This window comes from Capricornis sumatraensis, chromosome 8 (genome assembly GCF_032405125.1).
Source record: "Capricornis sumatraensis isolate serow.1 chromosome 8, serow.2, whole genome shotgun sequence".
NCBI classification, from domain to species: Eukaryota; Metazoa; Chordata; class Mammalia; order Artiodactyla; family Bovidae; genus Capricornis; species Capricornis sumatraensis.
Window position 1 is genome coordinate 12,071,005 of NC_091076.1, and position 20,716 is coordinate 12,091,720.

Consider the following 20,716-nt stretch of genomic DNA (forward strand, 5'->3'; position numbering starts at 1 on the left):
ACTCTTTTTAAATCTGCCAACATGAATTAAATTCCTCTCTGTCACCACTGCACTCCCAACTGTAGGCCAGAAATGAAAAAAGTGCAGAGACTGAAAGCTGATTCCAGCACATCACTGTGGAGATTTTGCTCCCTCTTTTTTTTCCTGGAAAAAAAAAAAATTGGTTAACATTAAAATCAGTAGATTGTACATAAATATCCAAACTACTGACTCTCTTAAAAACATGGCCAACTTGCCTGCTTTATAGTATGGGTGAAGTAGAGGAAAGGCTGGTCCCAGTGGTAAGGCCTGTGCTGGCAGATTCCAACATGGCCACCTAGTCCTAGTATCATATCTCCTGCCTCCTGGGGCCATGAGTTTGTGAGAACTAGACTTCTAGCTCTCTTAAAATAAGGACTACTTTTGTCTTGATCAACTGACTTTGAATCCTTTAACCCAGAACCTAGCACACAGTTCTTCATTGTAGTTTTTGGATGATATAAAATATCTTGTGGATGCATATGACATTTCTTCCAATACTGAAACCATATAATGGAAATACTGGTCTACCCTAAATCTTTGATACAGCCTGGCATCATAGGTGCCCCTGATGTCTGCCATTAGACCCACTACCTAAAGCCAGTTGCATGTCCCTGGCCTCTCCCTGAAGTCTTCACTTTGCCATTTGAAAATTTATCCTCCTAGCAATCTCCTCTCCCATGAAGGCGGCAATGCCTAGCTCAATAAGTGGCCAGGAAGATGACATGAAACCATGAGTGATTTTCATGATGTTCTTAGCCGTTTTTTCTCCAAGTAGGCAAGATTCTCTGTCTTCTTAGATGTCCATGCAGATCAGTTTGATTTTCCAGCCAAGCTTCAAGGAAGAGATTACAGTTCAATTCTCTGTATTCTGAGAAGGTTCAAATGTCACTCACCAAAGACACTGATGAAGGTAAAGATTTTATCGAGAGCTTTGTGTGTGTGTGTGTGTGTGTGTGTGTGTGTGTGTGTGTGTGTGTGTGTGTTTCCAGATCTTTTAGTCGCCTAAAGGGGAAAACTCTGGTATGTCAGAACATATATAACTAGGGGCTCCTGATCACCACTACATGCTAAGAACCCAAACTTCCCTGAGTATCTTGATCCAGGAAAGAAGCATGAAGTGGCTTGTGCTCCTCGGGCTTGTGGCCTTCTCAGAGTGCATAGTCAAGTAACTATGGGGACTGTAAGTCTCATCATATTACTTTCTCGGATTTTTCTTTTCATCTGATTATTCTTCCACCCATCATGTTTAGAAAGGAATTGAATATTTCCCTAAGAGTATTAAAGCTCCACTCTTACTTATTGATACGTAACTTGCTATAGGAAATGTGGATCTCAAGGTCTTGGTGTAGATTTGCGTTGCACAAATCTTGGGGTCCAGTCATGTCATGACCTGTTGAAAATGCAACTCCTTGCAACAGTTCAGTGCACAGTCTATGCTGATGTCAACGTGGTCCTGTGGAATAGCATTTACTACATTTTATTTAACATGTCCTCTTTTATCCCGGTCTATTTCAGTGTGTATATGCCTGTGTCTGCATCTCTGTATTGCTGTCATTTATCTCTCCATCTCTTTGGAAGTCACTGGGAGTGTATTTCTCTTTGTGTTGTTTTCTTTTAGTTTTTCACTTGACTGGTCCTTCCTTCTCAAGCTTCTGAATTTCCCTGACTTTTCCCCTATATCTTGGATTCTTCTTTCAACTCTCTCTTCTCTTTCAACGTGGAGAAAGTTTCACTGTTTCATATATACTGTTTTATGTCTGACAAGCAATGTGACCACAGTCAACTCAGAAACCTCTTGCTTTTCAAATTTCTCTCTTGTAAAAGAGGATAAGAGTTCCCCTTTTACGTCCTTCCTTGAGGTTCTATGAGAAGCAATAAGTGGGATGGCAAAAGCAATGCTAATGGCTGTCATTGTTAAGATTTCCTATTTATCAGTACCTTATATCCATCACTTCACTTATCCCCAAGATATTCTAATTGGAGGGTTTGTATTGTTACATTCCACCATTTCACCGAACCAGAGACTGAGACACCACATGGTCATATGGCTTACACAAGACTGCAGAACAGAACCTGTATTCAAATCTATGCCTTTGTCAATGTATATGCAACAAATTCTGATGATAATGTGCCTCATAAAAATGATTAGAAAATACACAGGAAAATTACAATGACAGTTATACCTTAACACTGACAGCTAATTGTAGCATCTTCTTTGGTTCCTTTGTCAAATGCTCGGTGAAAGAATACCTCTAAGGAGAGTGAAGACCATGAGAAAAACCCTCAGTGGAAAAAACATGCTGAACAATTTCCTGAAGGAGCATGCTTACAGACTGTCCCAGATTTCTTTTCGTGGCTCAAATTTAACTATTCACCTGCTGAGAAACATCAAGGATGTGAGTATTTTGGGAAGATGGTGCTCCACAGTGCCCCTTGTTGCTCTAGCCTAGCACTGGGGCTCATCTGGAGGTGCCAGGTGGGATGTTGGGGTTGGGGTTCCTGCAGGGGGCAGAGACACTGGAAAACAGGGACCCCACCCAGAGGAGAAGGCACTCTCATCCTCAACTGTTGGTCTTTGTGACTGGGCCTGGCAATTACCAGGTGGCAGGTAAATATTCATTTCTGTGTCAAAGATGTGTCATTAGTTTGAGGGTGATTGTTCCTTCTGAAAAAAGTGAGCCCCTCAGTTACAGATGAAGGGTGAACCATCATTTATCAAAAGGTAGAACCAACTGCAAAGCAATTATGAATCCCCAGGCAGAGGAATTCAGTTTCCACAGATGTAAGAACGACAGCAGTAAAAAGTTACTGAACCTGTATTATGTGTATGGTCATAAGAATCACTGTTGTTTCTGTTTTTAGATTAGAAAAAGGGCTTTTTTGTCTTCAAGATGTCTTCAAGAGTGCCCATGCCAGCCTGAGAAATAGGCAAAGAGTAAATACATGTCAAATGAAAGGGTCACCTGTGTGGTGTTGATTGGATGTGGCTTGAGTTTAGAGGGAGTGGCTGGGGTTGAACAAAAGGACCTCCTGGAGAAGCCTGTGCTAAGGCTGGGTTTGAAGAGACTACAGAGCTTCTCAAATGAAGGCACCAGGACTTTCTTGTGTGCCCAGCAGTCCTGGAGGCCCAGTGCTTATGCCTCTGGGATTCCCATGAAGGAGGTACCACTTCAACGCCTGGCTATGCAGTCAGTATCGTGCATACAATGTAGCACAGGAAAAATATATCAAATGCAGTTACCTCTGTGACCAAAGTCTGTGAGCTGCATGGTGGTTAGAAAGTGATCTCAAGAGATATGTGACCCCCAGAGGGAGGCATCTCTGTGGGAATAGAGGGTAGCCAGTCCTGCACTAACCCACTCCCTCTTTTTCCCTGTAGATGCTCTATGTGGGTAACATCACCATTGGAACACCCCCTCGGGGATTCCAGGTTGTCTTTGACACGGGCTCATCTGACTTGTGGGTGCCCTTTGTCTTTTGCACCAGCCCAGCCTGTTGTGAGTCCAGACACCCCATATCCGGACCATCCTCTGCTTGCCCTGCCGCCCTGTTTCTACCCTTGGCACCTGATGACACTCATCTCTTGTGTCTGCAGCTACACAGGTTAGGTTCAGACATCTTCAGTCTCCCACCTTCCAGATTACCAGTAAGACCTTCAGCATTGCCTATGGATCTGGGAAAATGAAAGGAGTTGTTGTTCATGACTCAGTTTGGGTAACAGTGTAACAAATGCTGAGGCAGGACTGGCTATGGAGTGACCACTGCTTGCTAAACAGATGCAGGACTATCTGGCAGGACCCTTCCTAGCCTAACTCCCATAGATATTGGCCATCTTATCCACAGGATCATGTCTCTGGGGAGGCAGTGCCCATGGTGGAACATGAGCAAACAAATTAGCTAACCCAGAGAGTGGCTTGAGGTGTGGACTTGCAGCTCCTCTGCCCATGAGCAATTCAAGGTTCATTTTGCTGGGAGCGAGAATAAGGGATAAAAGCACTCACTTTTATATTCACAGACCATATCAGGCACTTTCAGGTAATAACTGGTTTAATTCTGCAACAACTCCACAAAGCCGTTACTCTGATTAGCTCATGAGACGTATGAGTAAACTGAGGTGCAGACAGCAAGGGCCTTGCTGAGGGCACACATGTGGCAAAAGGTGGAGTTAGGCTGGCTTTTCAGGACTGAAGTTGCTGTGGGGTGTTTGGCGACAGGATAAAACCGATCTGGGGACGCTGGGGTCAATGGCTTCAGGTATCCAGAGTTGGAAACCTGGGACCTGAGAAGTCAAGGGGCCTGATAAATGAGTTCTCACTCTAGAGAACCCTTGAAAGTCTAATAATCCTATGGCCTGCCTCCCTAAAATACTTGAGCATGTCCCCTCTCTTTCTCTCTCATACAGACTCACATAAATACACACATATCCCCAAAAGTGAATTCCTCAGGCAGGAATTTCATAGAACCCTGCAAGCAAGATTGTGTTTTCAGCTTCTGTCTTCTTGGAAGATGCAGAATCCACAGTACTTTACAGAGAATGCAGTCCTTTCTTTTCATTAGGTCACAGTGCTGCCAAAGAGAAGGCTATATTGCTCTCCATTCAGTTTGTCCACAAGGCGGCACCAATGGGTCCTGGCCTGACTCTTGGTTGCCCCACCTAGACAGAAGCCACAAGGCCAATATGACTCACTCAGGTGGTGTTATTCAGAGGGGCAGATGTTATAAATTTCACAGCCTCTCTCAAATGAAACGCAAATTCCCCTCCCAGCTTGGTCTATCCATCTGAGGTCCACCAAAGACACAGCCCAGCCTCAATTCTTCTTTGAGGTTCTCACAGCTATGCACACCAGCCCAGTCCTAGCCCCATTTCACGTATCTGTATGTGGGAACACTCTTCTCTCCCACAGATTGGGGACCTTGTAAATACTGACCAGCAGTTCGGTCTAAGCATGGCGGAATACAGGTTTGAGGGTATACCTTTTGATGGCATCTTGGGCTTGAACTACCCCAACATATACTTCACTGGAGCCATCCCATCTTTGACAACCTGAAGAATCAAGGTGCCATTTCTGAGCCTGTTTTCGCCTTCTACTTGAGCAAATAAATCTGAGATGGACAATCCCTTTCTCCAAATTAGCTGTACGATGCTTTTAGTTGCATAAAAATTATAGAACACTTGATAAAGTAGTATCCTAAGAGATAATCTAACCCAGGATAACTATGGACCCAGGACCCTACCTGGCTTCACCGCTGGCTTTTATAAATAAACTTTTATTGGAACACAACCTTACTCTTGGGCTCAAGATCAGTAACTTGGTCTAGGGGAGTGAGTGAGAAGGAAGGCTAATGGAAGGCAACAGGAAACAAGTTGAAGGAAAAGCATTAGGATTTGCTTATGAATTTGATAAGGAAGGAAGGAGAAGGATGTTGGATATCTTCCCTTCCACATTAGCATATCACTCCAGCTACCCAATTTGTAGGACCCAGTGAGAAATGAAAGTGTGGGACACAAAAGTGTGGGATGCCTTGTTCAAGAAATATTAAGCATTTCAAGACAGGGAGAGTATAGGTGTGGTCCCTTCTGAGTGTGGGGCCCTTTGGATAGTAGAGGTCTCAGGTCAGTGGAGCCAACTCTGGGTGACCTGAACCCACACCCTTAGAACTCCTATGCCTTGATTTTCTTGAAAAATGACAACGTGGAAAAGGGGAAAGCCAAAAGCTTCAGCACCCTGTCCTCTGAGGGTGTCTGAGCACTCAGGTTGCTGGAGGTCCAGGGCGTCTTCAGAAGACATAGTGGGTGAAGCCCAGCCAAATGCTTCAGCTTCTAACCTCCTCTGTGCCACTCATTAGCTTCTAATAGGGCTCAGTCTTGATGTCAATCACTCCTAGAGTCAATTTCTGCGTCTGTACGTGGGGACTGTATTAGGGCCTTGATGGGTGGACAAGCACAGCTCTCAGACAGTGCTGTTGTTACTGTCCTCCAAGGATCTCCCCCTCACTTCTCTCTACAGAGACAAGTGGGAGGGCAGTGTGGTGATGTTTGGTGGGGTGGACCACCACTACTACAAGGGAGAGCTCAACTGGGTACCATTGATCCAAGCAGGTGACTGGATTGTACACATGGACTGGTAAGCCTCTCCCTCTCAGGGTCAGCCCAAGTGATGTTTCCACTACTGTTTGTGGACACAGGCAGACACACACAAATGCATTCTCAGACACACAGTCACACAGACATATACACCACCCACAATGATACAGTCAGACACATGGAAACACACAAGCAGACACATATAAACAAACACAGAGACACATATAAACATGCATGGCTAGTCAGAGACACACAAGCACTCACAGAGACACATGCAAAGACATAAAGAAACAAACACACAAGCACATAAATACACAAACAACCATGGGTTCATAATCCCCAGGTATTCTGACCAGGGCTCTGACCAGGGTCCTAAAAGGGACCAGAGAGGTCTGTGCAGATGGGAAAGGCCTGCACCCACTGCCTTTTGAGCTGGGGAGCATGGTTAGAGGACTCTACAGTGTGGTGAACAGAGGATTAGGGAGAATTTCTCCAGCTTGAACAGATTTATGATAAGATGACAGACTGTCCAGGGCTACCTAGGACATAGGAAGTGCTCAGTACAGATAAATGTCAGTTAAAAAACGGGGACAGTCCTGAGAAAATGGGGGAAACTGGTTTTCTTAGGGAGCAGCTACCCAGCAGGGGAGAGAGGATGGCTGCAGTCTTAAGACATGAAAGCAAATAATAAAAAAGACACCCCTGGTTCTTGGGCACACAGTGGGACAGGGGCCATAATAGAGAATCAAGAAGGTGGGATCCAGGAGTGACCTGAGGGCAAGAGGCGCAATTGATAGGATTCTGTGTGATACTCTCAGACAAAAGCTGACCTGTCCTTTGGAGTTTCTGTGGGCTAGTCATGTATTTCCTGGCCAGGGTCTCAGCTGGTTATAGGAGCAGTGCTGGGAGACACCCTCTCCCAGAGGAGACCCTCTCTCCCCTACTATGAGAATCTGCTGCTCCTGCGAATCTCCGTCTTCACACTGTGTGAGATCCGTTATTTGTTCCCCACCAGGTACAGCTCTCCGTAGGTTTTTGTTTTCTCAGTCTTCATTCACTCAGTGAACAGACAAGCATTGGGCATCCACTGTGTGCCAGGCACTTTAGGAAGGCAAGGAGAATAAAACACGCCCTCACATCTAAGAAGGCAGATGTACATGAAGTGACTCACCCACATAGTGAATTGTGACTTTGGAACATGCTAGACATGAGGAGGAGAAGGCAATGGCAACCCACTCCAGTACTCTTGCTTGGAAATTCGCAGATTCAGTGGAGCCTGGTGGTCTGCCTCTATGAGGTCGCAAAGAATCGGACATGACTGAAGTGAGTTAGCAGCAATAGCACCAGCAGACATGAGGAAGGGTCTACAGAGAGTGACCAAGATAGGAGACTGATAAACACCGGGGGAAAGACTTCTTGGAAACAATACAATTAAGCTGGAATCTGGAAGATGAGAAGAAATTTGCTAGTCAGAGACTGAAGTCTTTTAGGAAGGAAGGCCAGCTTGTGTCAAGGTTCAAAATATCGTAGTTTATTCCAGTACTGCATTTGAGAATGTCAAGAAAGGTGCTGTATCGAGAGCAAAGGAAAAGAGGGCGAGAGATGAAGGGCTGTTTAGGAGACAGTCGGGAAGGGGACAACTCTGGGGTGACACAGAGCGACCTTGATGCCTGCTTTCTTCCACTGTCTCTCAGCATCTCCATGAAAAGAGAAGCTATTGCCTGTTCTGGTGTCTGCTAGGCAGTTTTTGACACCAGAGCAGCATTTATCGAAGGCCCAGGAACACTGGTCAATAACATCCAGAAGCTGATCAGCACCACTCCACGGGGTTCCAAGATGAAGGATCATGCCCCAGGATCACTCCCAGTCTCCACACACAACAAGGATCTCATGGCCAACTTCTCTCCCTCTCTAACAGCACTACGTTTCATGTTCTGTGGTCAATATCCTGCCCTCTATTATCTTCACCATCAATGGTATCAACTACCCAGTGCCATGTCCTACATCCTCAAGGTCAGGGGACAACACTGAGAGTTGGTTCTCAAACTGGAGCTTGCAGGAACCCTTGGGCTGCTGCTGGGAGGAGCACACACTCTGGAGGCCATGTCACACCATTGCAGATGCTGCTGAGCCCTGTGGCTGGGCCAGTGCCTCTTACAAAACCAATCACTTGAGAGTAAAGGACAGTGTGGGACACTGATCTTCCTGAAATAATGTGGAGAGGCCACACAATGTGGCATGGTGGGAGTCAGGGAGAGGGGAACACTAAGGTCCTCAGTCCTCAAAGAGCTTCAATTTAATCTGAACTCGTAGGTTCCTGAACATGAAATTCAGCACTAGCAGTCCCTGAAATAGCCCATATTACAAGGAGAATAGCTGGGGACAGTCCCAGTGTGCTCTCCCAGCATAAGTTAACAGTCTCCCTTCCCTTCTCAGTGTTTTCCTGGTTTCGATAATAAATTACATGGTCAGCCTAGTATTTGGCTGAATCTTTCCCTTGCTCTTGCTAGGTGCCTCCTTTGTGAGTTGGGGTACCCGACCCCTCTGTGGGGAGGTTGGATGCTAATGTGATTAAAGGGTACACAGTGACTGCTCAGCTCCAGCACAGGGTGGAGGCTTCATGTCAGCTCCCAGCGGGACGTCAGAGTAGACTGATGGGCTCAAAGAAGGCTTTGACAAAGAGAGGGAATTTCAGGAATTCTAAAACCACAAACTCATTGAGCCATATGGAGGCTTGCTTGGTTCTGGGCAAAACTGCAATGGATTCTATGCAAATGGCATGTTAAAGTGGTCTGCACGGTGATGGAATTGCAGTTGAGCTATTTCAAATCTTAAAAGATGATACTGCACTCAATATGCTAGCAAATTTTGAAAACTCAGCAGTGGCCACAGGAATGAAAAGGTTGTTTCATTGCAATCCCAAAGAAAGGTGATTTCAAAGAATGTTCATCTGCCACACAGTTGCACTCATTTCACATGCTACCAAAGTAGTTTCTCCAGGCAAGTCTTCAGCAGTACATGAACTGTGAAATTCCATATGTTCAAGCTAGATTTAGAAAAGACAGAGGAACCAGAGATCAAATTGCCATCATCCATTGGATTTTCGAAAAAGCAAGAGAATTCCAGAAAGATACCTACTTCTGCTTTATTGACCATGCAAAAGCCTTTGACTGTGTGGATCACAACCAACTGTGGAAAATTTACAGAGATTGGAATACCAGACCATCTTATCTGCCTTCTGAGAAATCTATGCAGGTCAAGAAGCAACAGTTAGAACTGAACATGGAACAGCAGACTGCTTCCAAATCAGGAAAGGAGTATGTCAAGGTTGTATATTGTCACCCTGCTTATTTAAATTATATGCTGAGCACATTATGTGAAATGCCCAACTGGATGAAGCACAAGCTGGAATCACAGTTGCTAGGAGAATTATCAATGACTTCAGATATGCAGAAGATACTACCCTCATGACAGAATGTGAAGAGAATCTAAAAAGCCTCTTGAGGAAAGTGAAAGAGGAGAGTGAAATATTTGGCTTAAACTCCACAACAGAAAATGAAGATCATGGCATTTTGTCCCATCACTTCATGGCAAATAGATCAGGAAGCAATGGAAACAGAGAGAGACTTTATTTTGGGGGGCTCCAAAATCAGTGCAAATGATGACTGCACCCATGAAACTAAAACATGCTTGCTTGTTTGAAGAAAAGCTATGAAAACCTAGCAGCATTTTTAAAAGCAGAGATATTACTTTGCAGAAAAAAGTTCAGTATAATGAAAGCTATGCTTTTTCCAGTTGTCAAGTATAGATATGACAGTTGCACCATAAAGAATGGTGACCAATGAAGAATTGATGGTTTTGAACTGTGCTGTTGGACAAGACTCTTGAGAGTCCCTTAGACTACAAGGAGATCCAACAAGTCAATGCTAAAGGAAATCAATCTTGAATATTCATTGCAAGGAGCGATGCTGAAGCTGAAGCTCCAATACTTTGGCCAACTGATGTGAAGAAATTACTCATTAGAAAAGGTCCTATTACAGGGAAAGATTGAAGGCAGGAGGAGAAGAGGATGATGGAGGATGAGAAGGCTGGATGGCATCACCGACTCGATGGACATGAGTTAGAGCCAGCTCGAGGAGTTGGTGAAGGACACGGAAGCCTGGTGTGCTGCACTCCATGGGGTTGCAAAGAGTCAGACATGACTGAGCGACTGAAATGAACTGAACATACCCCATAGCAAATGCTAGTGGTAATTGTCATGCTTCTCCTGCAAATCAGGGCTCCCCAAGGCCCCAGAACATATCCCTAGTCAAGTCTGCACCCATGCACAGAGCCTAGCATCCACAAGGCATTTAGTGAGTTCTGATTGCAGGGGGATCTCCATTTTGGTAGACATAGAGGGGCAAAGGCCACATTTATTCTCCTGTCTCAAACAGCTTGAAAGAAGAGATAAATGAAAGAACAGTTTTTTACATCAAACGTCAGGCAGCAGAATATCGATTCCTGAGGTGGTGAGGAAGCAAGGTGAACTCTACAATTGCCCCAACTCTAGAAATAGTTTCCAACACATACATGGAAGGGCTATCTAGGCAGAGACAAATGGTCACCTCAAGAAGAGAGATTTTAGACTCTAGATCGTTAGGGTTCACAGGAGAGAGCTACACACAGAGAACTGTGGCCGTGTACAGACGATACCCCTTCAGTTTACAGCAGAGAGTTGATACTACTGGTCAGGATTATAGGGAACAATCCTTGAGTTTCAAATTGAGCCAAGCCTAATGGTGTCCCCACCCACCAGAGTGGAAATTACTCATAATTCCCAAGACATCAGTATGTCCTTGAAGACAATATTGACTTATTAGTGGGGAATAGTAAACCTGGTCTAAAGGCTAGTCTCATATCAGCTAAAAAAATTGAACAGGAAGCCTTCAAAAATACAATTATTTCCAAGGTATTAATAGTGTTTGCAAACAGTGCCAGGAATAATCTATAAAAATTTAAAAATATCCAGCATCCAAAGGATAAAATTTACCATATCCAAAACCCAATTTAAAATTTCCATATGAATTGTGAAAATAGTTGTCTTAGGGCAATCACAGTATTGTAAAGTAATTTTCCTCTAGTTAACAAAAATACATAAATTGAAAAAGAAAGAAAAAACATTTCTGATGTACAAAGGAGTAAGAAAATATCCATAATAAGAGAAAAAATCAATTAGTAAAAACACAGCTAAAATATACATTACCTAATTAGCAGGGAAGGACATTAAAATGCTTACTACATCAGTAATCCTTATATTCATGAAGCTGAAGAATATTGAGTATGTTAAATAGAGACATGGAAAATAGGAATGAAAAGACTGTGGGAAAAAATAACTGTGCATCACAGAAATTTGAAACAACTTTAAAAATACTAAAATATATGTAAATGGAATCTTACAGGAAGTGAAAGAAGGAGAATAAAGAAAAGAACTTCATAATTACTGGCTGAAAAATTTCCAGATACGATGAAAATTTTACACCCATTAAGACAGAAGGTCAGTTAATTCAAGGACAAGAAATAGGACAACCATTCAAAGGTGCATGATAATTCATTGTTTAAAACAATCAACCAAAGAAATGTAACCAGAAGGAAAAACAGACACAGTAGAACAAAAAATGGGGAAGACAGCAGATTAGTCATGTGAAACAATGTTAGAGGACACTGGCACCACATCTTAAAATGCTGAGAAATATAATTGAGTCAGAACTCTATACCCAAGAAAAATACATATCAAAAACAAGACAAAATACTTTCTCAGACGTACAACAACTATAAAACTTCATCACCACCAACAGACCAATGTAACAAGAAATGATTTTTAAAAGGCCTCAAACGTGAGATCTCCATAATTCTAGCCATCTCAGTCCTTCAGAAGACCTTGATAAAGACAAACAAATACTAAAGTAGAAATAGTCATTGTGTTTGTACCCACTTCTAGAAAGTGTTGCTGATTCCTCAGTACTGCATCTTGCAATGCTGGTGGACTAGATGGAGAAGTGATATGAATCAGAAATAAGGAAGGTGAGACAGGTAGGTCAGAATGTGAGGTGACAAAGACAAGGTATTTAGAGGCTGAAGAATTGAGAGAGATTTGGGACCTGAGTTGGAAAAGCAGTTTTCAAACCAAATTGGGTCCTGTGATATGTATAATCCTCACTTCAGTCCTTAGATCTCTACTGAGAGGTCTGGCTTTTTTTCTGGAGCACAGTTCAAGTCCATCTAGTGTTTCTCATTGCTGTCCCTTCCTCCTGGCTCCCACACTGTGCTCAGCCATTCAGCCTAATCCATTCAGAAAAGGATCCTTCTTTAAGGTAGGTGATGCAGGCTACCTACAAAATGATCTATTCTCTGCTTCTCTTTCAAAACTGAAAATAGTTTGTTATATAGCCATGAGCCCAGTAGCTACAGGACTGCATTTCCTGCCCACTTGTGCTCTTACTCATGACAGGTGACTTAGAGATACAAACAGATCTGTAAGAGCGATTTCTGGGAAGACTGCTTTCAAGGAGCTGATTTAGCTGAGAGATGGTACTCTTTCCTTCTCCATCTACTTCCTAACTGTTGTCTGTATTTTAGCTGTGATGGCTGGAACTCCTGCAATTGTACTGGACAATAATGTAACATTGGAGATGGATACCACCCAAGCCCTGGCTGGCTGAACTTCAGCTTTGTTTCAGTAGGAGAGAAAAATCAGGCTTATCTTGCTAAAGTTATGCTTGTTTTAGTTTTTTGCAATGTGCATCGAAACTTAATCCTGATACTACTATGTGTTTAATATGATATAACCTTATTATATTGTTGGGTTTAATGAATATGTTTATATTTTACATTTCTCTAATTTTTATTTGCAAATTGATTCATCAGCCATTATATCTAAATTGTATAAATGCAAAATTATGATTATAAGCATGTGTGTCTTTAGATTTTTAATTTTTATACTCTCTTATCTTCTTTCCTTTCTTGTTTTCTCCATATTTTACAGCCTGGTCCATGTCCTCTCTTATAAACTCATCCATATCCATATCTGCAGGCCAAAACAGACCGAGAGCTGTTTGGGGAGAACCAAAGAAGAATGAATACAGGAATATGAATGTAGGGTGGTGGCCCTTGTTACTCATCATGACTGTTCTGAAGTAGGATCATGTTCCCCTCTGCTTCTGTGTGCCCACCACCCCCAAGTTTGCCATGAACATGGAAGATACTTTGGTCAGTGGAATTTGAGTAGAGGTGATATCTCACTTCCAAACTGAAGCATTATTTTCTGTTCCACTAGCAGATGGAATGACAGGAGCTGGAGCAGCTATGTTAGACCAGAAGTAAGTAGCACAGGTGGAAGATATGACAAGAAAGAAGTGGACCCTCATCTCTGTGGAGATACCTGCACGAACATTATATGAAAGAGAGTTGAAATTGTATTTTATTTAAGATAATGTTATTTAGGGTTTTATTGCAGTCATTGAAGCTGTAATCTAACCCTCATAATAGAATAACTGACCTTTGTGTTAGCCTTGTCTTGGCATGAGGGTCTGAATGAGACAATATCTACTGACGAATAATTACAAGTGAGTCAAGTGACAGCCTTGCCCTCTGGGAGCTGTGCTCTAGTGTGGGATTCAGAAACTGAAGCAAGAACAAAGCCACATGGCAGGACAGCTTAAAGATCCTGTAGGAACCCTTGGGAGGGGAACCTCAATCAGTCCTGATCTCAGGAGGTTGCTTGAAGCAGGGGAAATCCTCTATCTGTCTCTTCATAAATAGGCCATGGTGCCAAGTTTCGTGTAAAAGTGATATATTTCAAATTTCTTTCAGAGTGTTTTCCTTTTTGATCCAGTGCTTAAGACCTGGTTTGGGAAGATTGCAAATGCCCCAGGGCAACTAAGCCTGTGGGCCACAACTACTGGGTCTGAGTGCCCTAGAGCCTGTGATCTACATCAAGAGAACCACAGGATTGAAAAGCCAGTGCACTGAAATTACAGAGTAGCCCCTGCTTGCTGCAAAAAAAAAAAAAAAAAAAAAAAGAAAGAAAGAAAGAAAGAAATTCTCCCAGAGAAACCAGTGAGGTCTCAAGAGAAGCAGGACATGAAAAAGGATGAAACCAGTCTTGGTCTGATTTCATACAAGTCATGGAGAGGGAAGCTGCAGCCTGTTTCCACAGGGAACTTTGGATATAAGTTGTGCCTCAAATGTGTCCCCAACCCAAGGCTAGGGAGCTGGGATTTCACTTTCCCACTGGTGCCTCCCTCTCATCCTTCAACTAACACCCAGTTGATGTCTCCAAGCCCTTGTATTAGATTCTCCAAAGACAAATCAATGGTGCCACTAGAGGCAAAGGACACCAAAGCTCAGGAAAATATAACCTCAGAAAATGTCTAGATTTCTACACCCGTTCTGCCATATCCAGCATCATATCTGAAATCCTGAGAGTCTAAAGAACTCCATGGGTTTCTACATGCAACCATTTGAAAAAAATCAGCTTTTAATCTATATAGGAGTATAGTTCAATTACAGCATAGTATTCATATTAGTTGTAAGAGAAATTAATTCCCTTTTACATGTATCCATTCTTTCCTAGATTCTTTTCCTATACAGGATATTACAGACTATTGAGCAGCATTCCTGTGCTGCACAGGAGGTCTTTGTTTATTACCTATTAAAGTACTATACATATATTCATCTCAATCTCTCAATTTATTCCCCTCCCACCTTTCCACTTAGGTAACTATAATTATTTTTTTGATGGAGGGAAGTGTCTAGGCACTTTTTGGATCAGGGTCTGTGCTTGTGAGAGTGCAGTGGCCAGGGAAAGCAAGCCTACAGAGACTCATTTGAGATGATGCTAAATGTTGAGAAGGACCTGGCCATGAGAAAGCTGGGAGAAAAACATTCTAGATGTGGGAAGTAGCCCTGGCTAAGGACCAAGGTAACCAAGTTTAATAAGTGGCTACCCTTCCACTGCCAATCTTCCTTCCATGCTTGGAACTTGGCCTACATGTCAATAACTATGACCTCATCCCATGTTTCAGTTGTGAGTTAGCAGCAATGAGCCATGTCAGCCTTCCCAAGAAGGGAGAACCTGGGGTTATCATGAGGTTGCATATGCTCTGGACTCAGGGACGTGTCCACAAACTGGTTATCACCAGGAGCATCAGGTGCCAGGCGCACCACCGATGCCTCTGGCTATCTCCATGTCCTTGTTCTCAGGAGTAGAAATGCCAAGGAACTGATAGAGCAAACAGACAGAGCAAACAGACAAGTAACGACTCTTGTTCCATCTTGACCCGTGTGATTCCCACAGCCCTTTGACCACACTGCTCTCTGACCGAAAATTCTTTCCTCTTTTGCTTCCTCAAAGGTGGCTTGTGAATTACATCAGCACCTGACTGTGAAGCCTGGTGGCTGGAACTCAACTCACAATCAGCTGGGACCCAGAGATGTCCAGCCTTCTCCTGAGTTTCTGTCCTTTTTCTCCAACCAGATTCATAAAGCAAAGTCCCTAAAAAAACATAAGGGTGATCCTAATTCTCTCAAGGCCTTTGAATCTCCAAGGTGTATTTGGAGTATCAAAGAGGGAACACATTTCCTTACATCCAGGCTAGTTTCAGACCTCAGCCTCCCTCAGCCAGGGCTTCCCTGAGGAAACATAAGACACTTATCTAAGTTACCAGAAGGCTGAGAAGAGAATGCTTCTCACTGTGAATGCAGGTTCATGTTATCCAGTCACCCAAAGGTCTGTGTTGTCTGAATGAGGAGCAAAAGCTCTGGGGATTCTGAGTTGGGAGTGAGTCAGTCACCACCTGCACGACTGCCTCCTGGGGTCACTACAGCTGAGGCTCCCCCACTGTGCCTAGTACCCAGAATAAACAGCCTGCAGTATTGCTTTCTTGCTGCTACAAGAAGGCAGGTCTGCTGACAAAATCAGAACCAAACTTGAGGGGCAACAGGAAAGGAACTTCCACTCTGGTGCTTGCAGATATCTGAGAGCTACCCAACAGTGGATGCAATGGAGTTTTCTCTCATCTTTCCCTTCCTGGAAGTCTCCTAGTCTGAGAACCAGAGTTCCTGGATCCCAAGTCTTCACTAACGTACCTGCAGCTTTAGAGTGGGTCATACAACCCAGGGTTCAGTTTCCCACCTCTTGGATGAGGGAGACTGGACTCCCTCCAGAACACTTGTTCCAGACTGAAGCTCAGTGCTAATCGATGGGCAAGAGGCTAAGATGTGCATTTTGCTGAGGAAGCTGAAGCTGCCTCTGGTGGGCAGGGGGCTGTAACTGTCTGATGATGTTCTTGTGTTCTGGGCTCAGGCCTGGGAGTGGTAGACCGCTTGGCACACAGCTGCTGTGAGACCAAAGACCTTAGAAGCCTTGCCCCCTCCAACTTACCATCATTTCTGTTCTGTGCGATGAGATCAGGTAGTTATAAGTCAGAAGTCACCAATGGGGAAGCTTGTAGATTCCTCAGCAGAAACCCAAAATAGGCTAACGAATCATCTCTCCTAAAAAACTCTGTGAACAAGATATGCCAGGACTCTTAGACAAATTTTGTATTATTTTAAATACTATTTAAAGTAGGTCATCTTGTGGATGACCTGCCATTTGCTCTCTGGCTTGAGATGATACCCACAGTTAGAGTGGAATCCAAGGCCTCCTGGGGGAGACTGTCCGTCTCCCCGTGACTCAGTAGCAGTGAGTACAGCTCTATCCCCTCCACATCTGGAGCAGTAATTAAAGCAGGAAGGATGCGACCTCCAAGTTTACCAGGAAGACTCACGTTGGTCTGGCCCTCAGGTAGGCACTATTCTTTGCCCAGTGCTTCTTCCTTCCCTCCTGGGTCCTGTGCAAGCTGCCCACCTCCTGGTTATTGGGTTGTGAATTTCTCCTCTCTTCGCTGGCAAATATCTATGCAGTCTCACTTGTGGCTTCCTCTCTACCCAGGCCCTATCCCTCACCTGCAGATAGCAATAAAGAAGGTAAAACCATGGAGGGGTCTGCCCAGATTATTCTTTCTAAAAATGCCTGCATTCCTTCTCCTTCCCGACCCTGTCCTGAATCATCAAGATCTCCAACTAGATGACTCAGTAGCTTAGCAGGGGAGTGGTGATGCAGACAGGGTTGGAGGTAAGGTTGTCAGGTATGAGGGGGATGGTTTTCAGATGACAAGAGAAGAGCTGGAGTAAGGAGCATGTGGTCTTCCAACCACTCACTCATCAGGGACCTGCCTGAATCTGCTATCTTGGGCCCCTCAGGGTATCACTAAAACAGAAACATCATTCTATAAACTTCTCACTACAAAACGATTTCAAACATAACAAATATAAGAAAGATGAGTTTCATGAACCCTATATTTCATCATTCAGCATCAATAACTACAAAACTAACCTCTTAGTCCCGCAGGTTGTCATAGACAGGAGATTAAGCAACATCAAAGTGATGGCCAATAGAGTTCCCGGGAAAGGCATTCTTGACTTGAATCAGGTCTTTCTCTTCTTGCTATGTTCTCATTTGTAGTGGGGAAAAGGAAGGAGGAAGAAGGAGAATAAGAGAGAAAAAGAGGGAGAGGATAATGAGGGACTACCATCAAAACCCCATGTTAACCTGCATACCTCCCCAAAGCCCTACTTCCTAATACCATCACATTGGGAGTCGAGGGTGGACACAATGCAGTCCATAGCAGCTATGCAGATCTGTTTTTAGATCAAGACAGACCTTATTTCATTATCTCTTTTACCCCTTATTCATTTTTCCTTAAGTGTTTTATGGACGAGATGAACATTTCACAAAATATACATAATGAGTATTTGGGATAAAATGATAGGAGGTGAAAAAAAAAATGCTCTTTTGCTGTCAATAAAATTAACATCTAATATCCAGTCCACGTACAAATTTCCCTGATTCTCAAAAAGCAGTTTTCACAGTTTATTGAAAGGAAGTAGTCATATGTTGCACTTGGTTGTTCTCCTTTAAAACTAAATAACTGTTCCTCTCCCAATTTTAATGCCATTTATTTGTTCAGAAACTGGCAGGAAGCAGGGTGGTTTCTCTTACAGAATGTCCCACTATTGGATTTAGAGCACAGTGGGTCAGGACCAGTACCAGTCCGTGGTCTATTAGGAACCAGACCTCCACAGCAGGAGGTGAGCTGCAAGCCAGTGAGTGAGGCTTCATTTGTATTATAGCTGCTCCCCAACACTCTCTCATCACCCCTAGAAGTGACAGTCTAGCTTGTTTTCCTGGAACTGTTTGTAGTTATATAACATATGCTTAATAGGAAAAGAAATAGCATAAATATTGATGATTATTTTCCTACTCAGTGCTCAGAATGGTGAATAGGTGCCCTAACAATCTATCACAGTGAAAATTAGATGTTGCCTATTAACATTTGGACATATTTGGCCAGCGTAAAATTCAATATTAAAACACTAAGTTCATGGGATCCAGCCCCATCCTTCATGGCAAATAGAAGGAGAAAAGGTGGAAGCACTGACAAATTTCTTCATCTTAGCCTCTAAAAGCACTGTGGATGCTGCCTGCAGCCATGAAATCAGAGAAAGTTGGCTTCTTGGGAGGAAAGCTATGAGAAACATAAACAGTGTGTTGAGAAGCAGAAACATCATTCTGCCCAACAAACTGGTAGATGTTTGGCCTTTTCATTTGGATTCCTAAACTTTCTCTCCAGTCCCCATTGGTCTTTGAAGTCCCTTAGCTTTCTGGTCCTTCATGTTTCCCAAGATTATTTTGTGCATTTCTTTACTCGGTCCTGAAATCAGTCATCTCTTTAAGAATCCAAGCATCGTCTGATGGGAAATGTATTTAGAAGCTACATGTTAGACCTCAGAATAGTCACTGTTATCAAGTTGTCATTCCTTCTAAGCTTTACAGTTATTAGAGGAGGAAGTATGCATTTTCCTTAAAAAATAAAATTAAAATGAATATAATTAGTTGGTACAAACTTATGCTTTCAGTTTAAGATTTAAGACAGCAGGGTTTGAATTAAACTTCTTTATGTTATGTGGGAACCTCTTCTAGCCATTCAAAGGCTTACTTCAACAGAACATTAGTTTTAATTATTGTCCTGCTTTTACCTGTTAACATGCATATGATTCTGTCACAGTAACAGAAGTTATGAGGAACAATAAGTTGTTGAATATAGTTTCAGATTTCTTTCCTGTTTTTCTTTGGTTTTGTTTTGGATGGGCAGTATTTTTGTTTTTTGTTAGAAGATATTCGACTCTGAATGTAGTCATAATTATGAATTTCAAAGACACTTAAGTAATGTGTTGTTATGGGCAGCTAGTGGATGGAGGAGCCTGGTAGGCTGCAGTCCATGGGGTTGCTAAGAGTCGGGCACGACTTCACTTTCACTTTCACGCATTGGAGAAGGAAATGGCAACCCACGCCAGTGTTCTTTCCTGGAGAATCGCAAGGATGGGGGAGCCTGGTGGGCTGATGTCTATGGGGTCGCACAGACTCAGACACGACTAAAGTGACTTAGCAGCAGCAGCAGCAGTCACCAACTTGATGCAATTAAATTTATCAGTCTCTTTGTTCTCAATTTGTTCAGTTCAGTTCAGTCCTTTCAGTCATGTCCGTCTCTTTGGATCATCCTGGACTGCAGCATGCCAGGCTTCTCTATCCATCACCAACTCCCGGAGCTTACTCAAGCTCATGTCCATTGACTTGGTGATGCTACTGATCCATCTCATCCTGTCTTGCCCTTCTCTTTCTGCCTTCAATCTTTCCTATCCTCAGGGTCTTTTCCAATGAGTCAGTTCTTCACATCATATGGGCAAATAATTGGAGCTTCAGCTTCAGCATCAATCCTTCTAGTGAATATTCAGGACTGATTTTATTTAGCATGGACTGGTTTGATCTCCTTGCAGTCCAAGGGACTCTCAAGAGTCTTCTCCAACACCATAGTTCAAAGTGCATATATGTGTGTCATTTGTTAGGGATATCATATTTCCCTGGTTGGGATTTAACCACCAGAGCTGAATTTAAACAACATGCAAATATGAGGGTTAAGTGACCGTGCCCCATCTAAACACACCTGACAACTGGAGAGGCTCCTGTTGTGCTCAAGGGACAGGCATGGATAGATGTCTTGCAGGAATAGGCCTTGGGAGTCCTGGATGAGTCATTAAACCGATTGTCTTTACTTTGGCTGCCACAGTAGTTTTGTCTTCTTTGATTGGAAGACATTTCTAAATTATTGTTTTGTATGTTTGGTTTGGCAGACAAAATTTTTCATGACAGACTCTATGGGGAAATTATATCAGAAATATATCCATTTATCTTTAGCAGTTAAATTTTCTTGGTTTGTATGTCCCTGATGATCTTTCTTTATAAGTAGGAAGGAAACACACATGTTCAGTGTGCATTCAGTCTCTTTTAAAATCAACCGACATGAATTAAATTCCTCTCTGTCCCCACTGCACTCCCAACTCTAGGCAAGAAATAAATACCTGCAGAGACTCAAGGCTGATTCCAGCCAATCACTGTGGATTTCGTTCCCACTGTTTTTGGTGGAAAAAAATATTAGTTGCTAACATTAAAATCAGTAGATTATAGAT

At 43.1% G+C, this 20,716-nt stretch overlaps 1 pseudogene; it reads left to right on the forward strand.

Moving 5' to 3' along the window:
- The first annotated feature begins 1,133 nt into the window (after positions 1 to 1,133).
- Positions 1,134 to 11,692, forward strand: LOC138083439 (pregnancy-associated glycoprotein 1-like; annotated as a pseudogene).
- Positions 11,693 to 20,716: the final 9,024 nt, after the last annotated feature.